Raw genomic sequence first — 7724 nt, 5'->3', positions numbered from 1 at the left:
TATTATTTATACATATATGATTTTTTTAGACCTCTTTCATATTTTAACCTCCTTTTCTTCCAAAACAACGCCAATCCTTGTCTAAGAGTTTGTTTTATTGTGCATGTCTCTTTTTTCAAGAGAGTAGTGGTTAAAAAAGAAATAGCACAGTCCTTTCATAAAATGGATTGAAGGCGTTTAGGAATCACACTCTTCAATTTTTAAGTCATGGTTCTATTATTAAGTATTAGAAGATAGCTGGCCCAATGCTATTATAAAAGAAATAGAAGTCTTTCTTAATGTCTTTAAAATTTAGAACAACAATTTAAGAGAAGGCCCATATTGCATACGTAATAGCGGGGATTTAATCAAGAAGTATAAGAAAACTGGTTACGTTGCTGATTACAAATGGATACTCGCTCACAACGTCATATCACATTCTCCATTCCTAAACACAGAACATTCTCCCACTCTTCATCTTCCACCGTCTCTGCAGCTCATCTCTGGAACTGTCTAGCACAACATGTCAGAGACTGTCGGACATTATCTAGTTTCAAAAATAAACTAAAATTGCACATTTTCAATTCAGATTCCTTTCTATTAAAAGTCCTTTTCTCTGCGATAGTTTTGTAATATATATATATATATATATATATATATATATATATATATATATATATATATATATTTTTTCTGTTTCTTCCTTTTCCTTGTTTTGTTCTCTTGATCGCCAGATGAATTTATTATCATACCCTTTTTATTGCGGATTTTATTTAAATTTCGTATCATTTTTATTATTTTATTACATTCCATTTGTTGTATACTTCTTTAAGTTTTCTCTATTAACTATTTGTACTAACTGAGTTGCTTTTATTACATTTCAATCTTTAGATCTGCATTTTACTTTCTTTCGTTTTATATTATGGTATTACTTTCATATTGTTTAATATCGATTTTGTTATGCTATTATTTTTTGTAATATGTTAGTATTCTGTTCTTTAACTATTTGTTAAATTTCAATGCTTGTATACTTTGTGACCTGGTACAGCGTAAGAGAAGACCCTATGGCTTTAACTCCGCCAGTATAAATACGGGTAAATAAATAAGTAAATAAGTAAGTAAAGAAGTAAATAAATAAATAATTAAATAAACAAATAAACAAGTAAATAAATTATTTATTATTATTATTATTATTATTACTATTATTATTATTATTATTATTATTATTATTATTAAAATATCAGACATAATATCAAAATTGTAGCTGAGGAGAGCATAAGTTATTATGAAACTAAGAAAAAGAAACCGTGGTTTGATGACGTAGTACAAAGAAGGAAACAGGCAAAATTGAAATCCTTGTAGGATCCAGTTGAGGAGAATAGAGATAATTATTTCAATGAAAGACGGGAAGCAAGTAGTACACTTAGGAATAGAAAGAGAGGTTACTTGAAGGAAAAACTGAATGAAGTAGAAACAAATAGTAAGAATAAAAACATTAGAGATTTATATAAGGTTATAAAGGAATTTAAGAACGGATATCAGGCAAGGGTAAACGTGATCAAGGATGAGAATGGTGACTTGCTTGCAGACTCTCATTCAATCCTGAACAGATGGAAAAACTATTTTGGGCAACTATTAAAATGTACATAGGCCAAATAGAAATGATCGGGACGAAATTCAAATACAAACTGCTGAGTCATTTATACCCGAACCCACATTTTCTGAAGTCGAAATTGCGATAGAAAATCTGAAAAAGCACAAGTCTCAAGGTATCGATCAAATTCCAGCAGAATTAATACAAGAGGGTGGAAGAGCATTATCTAGCGAAATTTATAAACTTTTGGAAATTGTACCAGAACAATGGAAGGAGTCCATAATTGTACATATTTTTAAAAGGGGGACAAGACTAACTGTGATTTTTTATTCGACAGATAATGGAGAAAAAATGGGAGTATAAGGGAACAGTGCATCAGTTATTCATAGATTTCAAAAAGGCATATGACTCAGTTAAGAAAGAAGTTTCATAAATATTCTTATTGAATTTGGTATTCCCAAGAAACTAGTTCGATTAATTAAATGTGTCTCAGTGAAACTTACAGCAGAGTCCGTATAGGCCAGTTTCTATCTGATGCTTTTCCAATTCACTGCGGGCAAAAGCAAGGAAAAGCACTATCACCTTTACTTTTTAACTTCACTCTAGAATATGCCATTAGGAAAGTTCAGGATAACAGACAAGGTTTGGAATTGAACGGATTACATCAGCTTCTTGTGTATGTGGATGATGTGAATATGTTAGGAGAAAATCCACAAACGATTAGGGAAAACACGGAAATTTTACTTGAAGCATGTGAAGCGATTGGTTTGGAAGTAAATCCCGAAAAGACAAAGCATGTGACTATGTCTCGTGACCAGAATATTGTACGAAATGGAAACATAAAAATTGGAGATTTATCCTTCGAAGAGGTGGAAAAAATAAAATATCTTAGAGCAACAGTAACAAATATAAATGACACTCGGGAGGAAATTAAACGCAGAATAAATATGGGAAATGCCTGTTGTTATTCGGTTGAAAAGCTTTTGTCATCTAGTCTGCTGTCAAAAAATCTGAAAGTTAGAATTTATAAAACAGTTATATTACCGGTTGCTCTGAGTGGTTGTGAAACTTGAACTCTCATTTTGAGAGAGGAACAGACATTAAGGGTATTTGAGAATAAGGTTCTTAGGAAAATATTTGGGACTAAGAGGGATGAAGTTACAGGACGGAGAATGGAGAAAGTTACACAATGCAGAACTGCACGCATTGTATTCTTCACCTGACATAATTAGGAACATTAAATCCAGACGTTTGAAATGGGCAGGGCATGTAGCACGTATGGGCGAATCCAGAAATGCATATAGAGAGTTAGTTGGGAGACCGGAGCGAAAAAGACCTTTAGGGAGGCCGAGACGTAGATGGGAGGATAATATTAAAATGAATTTGAGGGAGGTGGGATATGATGATAGAGACTGGATTAATCTTGCGCAGGATAGGAACCGATGGCGGACTTATTTGAGGGCGGTAATGAACCTACGGGTTCCTTAAAAGCCACTTGTAAGTAAGTATCAGTTTTAAACAGCGATTATTGTGAAAAGACTATTTCTATAACATACGAAAATTTGTAGCACGAGAAATGTAAATGAATTACCTACTTAGTTCTATTTAAATAGCATAATTTATAAATGAAGTGAAATACCTACCTTGAACGAATACCTTGTCTTGGCGATAGAGTTTGCGTGCTTCAATGACACTGAAAGCCATGCCTGAGGTAGCATAGGTATCAGAAAGGACTCCCAGCTGGACAGATTTCAGAGAAGGCAGATCCATTTATGTTGGGAGATCAGACAGCACCCTGTCTCACGGCGGTAAACTTTAAATGCTCATTATAAATGATAAGGAAATGAATACCAGTAACAGATACAGCCGGACAGATATAATTATGCCGACAAAAGCGAGCAATTGGACAAATGGACAAAGATACATAAAACAAAAACAAATGAGACTATCAACATGGAATGTGAGAACCTACAAGAGTAAAAAACCAGAAATACTAATGGAAGGGAAGAGGAGAAAATATATATCTACGTTGTAACCGAAAGTAAGAAAAATAGTCAAAGAACTGTACAATATAACGAACACATTCTTATATAAGAATCAAAGAGCAAAAGAAGAAGTCACATTAGTAATCCACCAAAAACTAATAAAAATGTGTGTCACATCAATGACTTGTCCTCACGCATACCTTCATTACAACTAAGACTCGATAAACGTAAAATATTGAAATCTGTAGTACATAAGTACCCGCAGGAAGATTCCAAACCACTCCAAGAGAGGGAGCCATTTCATGACAAACTAAATAATGAACTAGAGAAAGTTTTGAAACCCGGATCGTTAATATTACTAGGTGACTTTAACACTACATTAGAAAAAACAAAGATTTAATGAGGATACTGTTAACTGAATTGGAAAATTGTTGATAGACTTTTATTTTTAAAATTAGTTAAGAATTATTATAAATACGTATTTTTATTTTAAGCCACAATATAAATACACCTACCAAAACAATGCTAGTAACACCTCAACAATAAATGATCCAATTTGTAATAGAGTCATTTACCCCTGCTGCCAAGTAAGTACCGTTAGAATACTTAATTCAGCAAACGGGATTTGATTGATGCATAAGTTCGTAGTTCTTTTGTTCGACATCACAACACTGCGTTTACCGTTTATCATTGGTCATTTGTTATTTGGAGTGCTTTGCTTGTAAATAGCCTTGAAGTTTGTGGATTTGAAGAAAGTTTGTACTAAATATATTTGTAGGCTAAAGAAGATGGAATGTCAAGTGGAAAAAAATAACACTTCCGACATATTTCTCTGTTCGAGTTTAAGGGAACGGTTAGAGCTGTTTACAATATTTTAGCATATAAATATGAATATATAATTTTTTTCTCCGTTTCTATCGAGCACAGAGTAATGTCCTTTGCACCGTGTGATAAGCAAATGTTTGTAAATTGTGAGCTGGTCACAGAAACAAATTATCTTTCATTATTTTAATATAGGCAAGGCAGAAAGATTGCGATTGTCAACAGTTAGGAACATTTATTATAACATATTTTAATCTTACAATTTTCGAACTTTCCCCCATGTCAAAAACATTATTTGAGAAAATGAATTGAATAAAAAGAGTATTTTTTCAATTATACAAGCACAATGTGACAAATCCCCATACATTTATTTTGTCCTATAAAAATATGACATGTCTCTTCACATTTTCACTACTTGAATTAAATATTTTGTCCCGCGCCGTGGCGTAGTGGTCTAAGGCATCCTGCCTAGGACTCGCGTTATGGAATGAGCGCTGGTTCGAGTCCTCATGGGGGAAGAAATTTTCTCATTAAATTTCGGCCAGTGTATGGAACCGGTGCCGACCCAGCATCATGATACACATGGGGAATTACGATAGGTAGCGAAATTCGGTTGCGAAAGCCAGCTATAACGGCTGGGGGCTCATCTTGCTAACCACACGATACCTCCATTCTGGTTGGATGATCGTGCACCTCTGCTTCGGCATGTGGGCGTGAGGTCAGCAGCCGGCTGATCAGTCTAGGCCCTTCACGGCCTGTAGCACCACGGATGATTATTATTATTATTATTAATTTTATTATTATTATTATTATTATTATTATTATTATTATTATTATTATTACATTATTATGAATTAAATATTTTAAAATAGTAGTCACTTCATTTTGAAGAACTATGTAGTTTATAATTATTAGCATACAAAATTTCAGTCCTTTGTTTTAAGTAATTTCTGAATACTGTAAATGGTTCCTGAATTTGGAACAACAATTTTTTCAATATTCTTTTTTTCTGCCATTCCTATATTAAAACAATGAAAGATAATTTGTTTCTGTGGCCATCTCACAGATGACCAACATTGCTTCATCACACGGTGCAAAAGGACATTAGTCTGTGTTTGATAGAAACAGTGGGAAAAATATTTTATATATTCATATTTATACGCGAAAATACTGTTAACAGAACTATTCAGTACACTTAATAGAGGAGCAAAGGCAGTGGAGGAGGCTTGAAATATTTATACGTGTACGGTGAGAATTTACTCGGAAAAAGCACTGAAAAAAATGGTTCTGTCATTTCAATACAAAACATCCAATATAAAAGTTTGTGTCTATCCACAGAAGATGAAGTTATACATCTGGTGGGATAAAGAAAGCGTCGTGTACTATGAAGTGTTTCCAGAAATATAACCATAACTACTGACATTTATTGCCAACAACTCAAAGGCCTTGCGGACGCAATCTGCTAACATGACAAAAGCAACTAGCCAGGAACTTGGTTCGGAGGTGATTCCACATCCTCCATATTATACCGATCTTGCATCCTCAAATTTCCACTTTTTCCGTTCTCTATCTAACAATTTTCAAGGGAACGTCTTTGATAAGATGCTTTACAAACCTGACTTAAAGACTTTTTAACTCCAAACCAGCAGATTTCTTCAGTTGCGGAATCGAGAAACTGTCCCAGCGTTAGAAGAGAGTTGTAGATAATGTAGGAGAATAATTATATTTTTTGATTTGATTTATTTTATTGCTAGTAAGTCTGAGATGAATAGATGAATACAAATTAATAAATACAAAGAAAGATAAACTAGCCCACTCCTGAATGAGTAAGACTCGTGCTCAGGAGGGGAAATCACTGATTAATTTCTGTCTTCTATTCATCTCAAACAATAGCAATTTATGTAACTCCTAACCTTAGTAATTATGGCTCGAGTGAATGTTTGGTGCGTGAGCGTAAACGAGCGCTCTCATTTTCATGAGTGTTCATAATTAAGATTATACACGTGTTACATACAATGTTTTATGCTATTCTAGTGTTAAAATATATATAAAAAACTATTTTAAGTGAACAAAATTTAATATTATGACGTAGTAGAGACATGAGCACTGGATATGACGTAATATATTGCATGGTTGTTAAGTAACCGGTTCTAAGACAGTTATTTTGGTGTTGTTTTGAAGTTTTTTTCATAGGTACGTTGTAAAAAATTGTGTTGTGAAGGCGGTGATGACATCATGGGATATTGGATGCTAGGTAACCTTTTCCGGCACCAGTGCCAGAATTAGGCTAATTGTACACGATTTATAGCGTCATAGCAAGGATGTTTTAATGCTGGGATTGTATAAAAACTTTTGTGGCAGCGGAAAAACATTACGAACTTTTGCACGAACCCAACAGTTACCAATAATAAACAAAGAAGAAGGCAAATTAAACCCAAAACAGAAAAAAAAATTAATTGAACCTATATGCAAAATACACAAGCACTAAGTATTATATGAAAGCAAATTAAAATACCATACAATGAAAATAATATATAACGAACAACGAAGACAATATAGACGAGGCCTGGAATAAACAGCAATGAATATAATAAAATCTCCGAATTAGGCATCAGGAATAAGACAACCGAATGTTAATATAATGAATAAACTATGGTTCCGAGATGAAGTGCGAGAATTAGGAAAAGAAGAAGGATATGCTATATTAAATACCATAACAATAAAAACCAATTAATCATTTACTGAATATAGGACAATAAGGAACAGAATCAATTCAAAAATTAAATTACTAAAGCATAACATTAACAGTCCTTAGTACAGTGAGTAAATTCATCCTTTCATCACTAACAATATCTTTATATTTTTCAGTCGCTTTAAATTATATTTTCTGCGCCCGACATGTTTTTACAAATAAGACACTGTCCATCTCCCTACTTCGATTCTTTAAAAAACGAATAACAATTACCAGTAATTTTTAAACTCAGTTCCAGGTTTCCACTTTGCGACATCCATTGGAGATACGTACTTAGTTCACCCTTGATCTGTACGAAACGAACTGTTTACTTTCCCCTTCATCGCTACCTTAGAGAGGGGAAGCAGTCCTGCCCGCGAGGGAACAAACATGATTTCATTTGCCCGCACGGGTAAAACGGGAAGCCCGGGAATGGTGAATTGCCACAAAATTGCAGTTGGGTCAATGTGAGATATGTGAATTGCCACAAAGACGTATTATGTGAATTGCCGCAAAGCCATATGTGAATTGCCACAAAGCAATATATGAATTGCCAAAAAACCCTTTTGTGAATTGCCGCAAAGCCATATGTGAATTGCCGCAAAGCCATATT

Source organism: Periplaneta americana, chromosome 6, assembly GCF_040183065.1.
Source record: "Periplaneta americana isolate PAMFEO1 chromosome 6, P.americana_PAMFEO1_priV1, whole genome shotgun sequence".
Lineage (NCBI taxonomy): Eukaryota > Metazoa > Arthropoda > Insecta > Blattodea > Blattidae > Periplaneta > Periplaneta americana.
The sequence above is the reverse complement of the archived record's forward strand: the minus strand, read 5'-3'. Positions refer to the sequence as shown.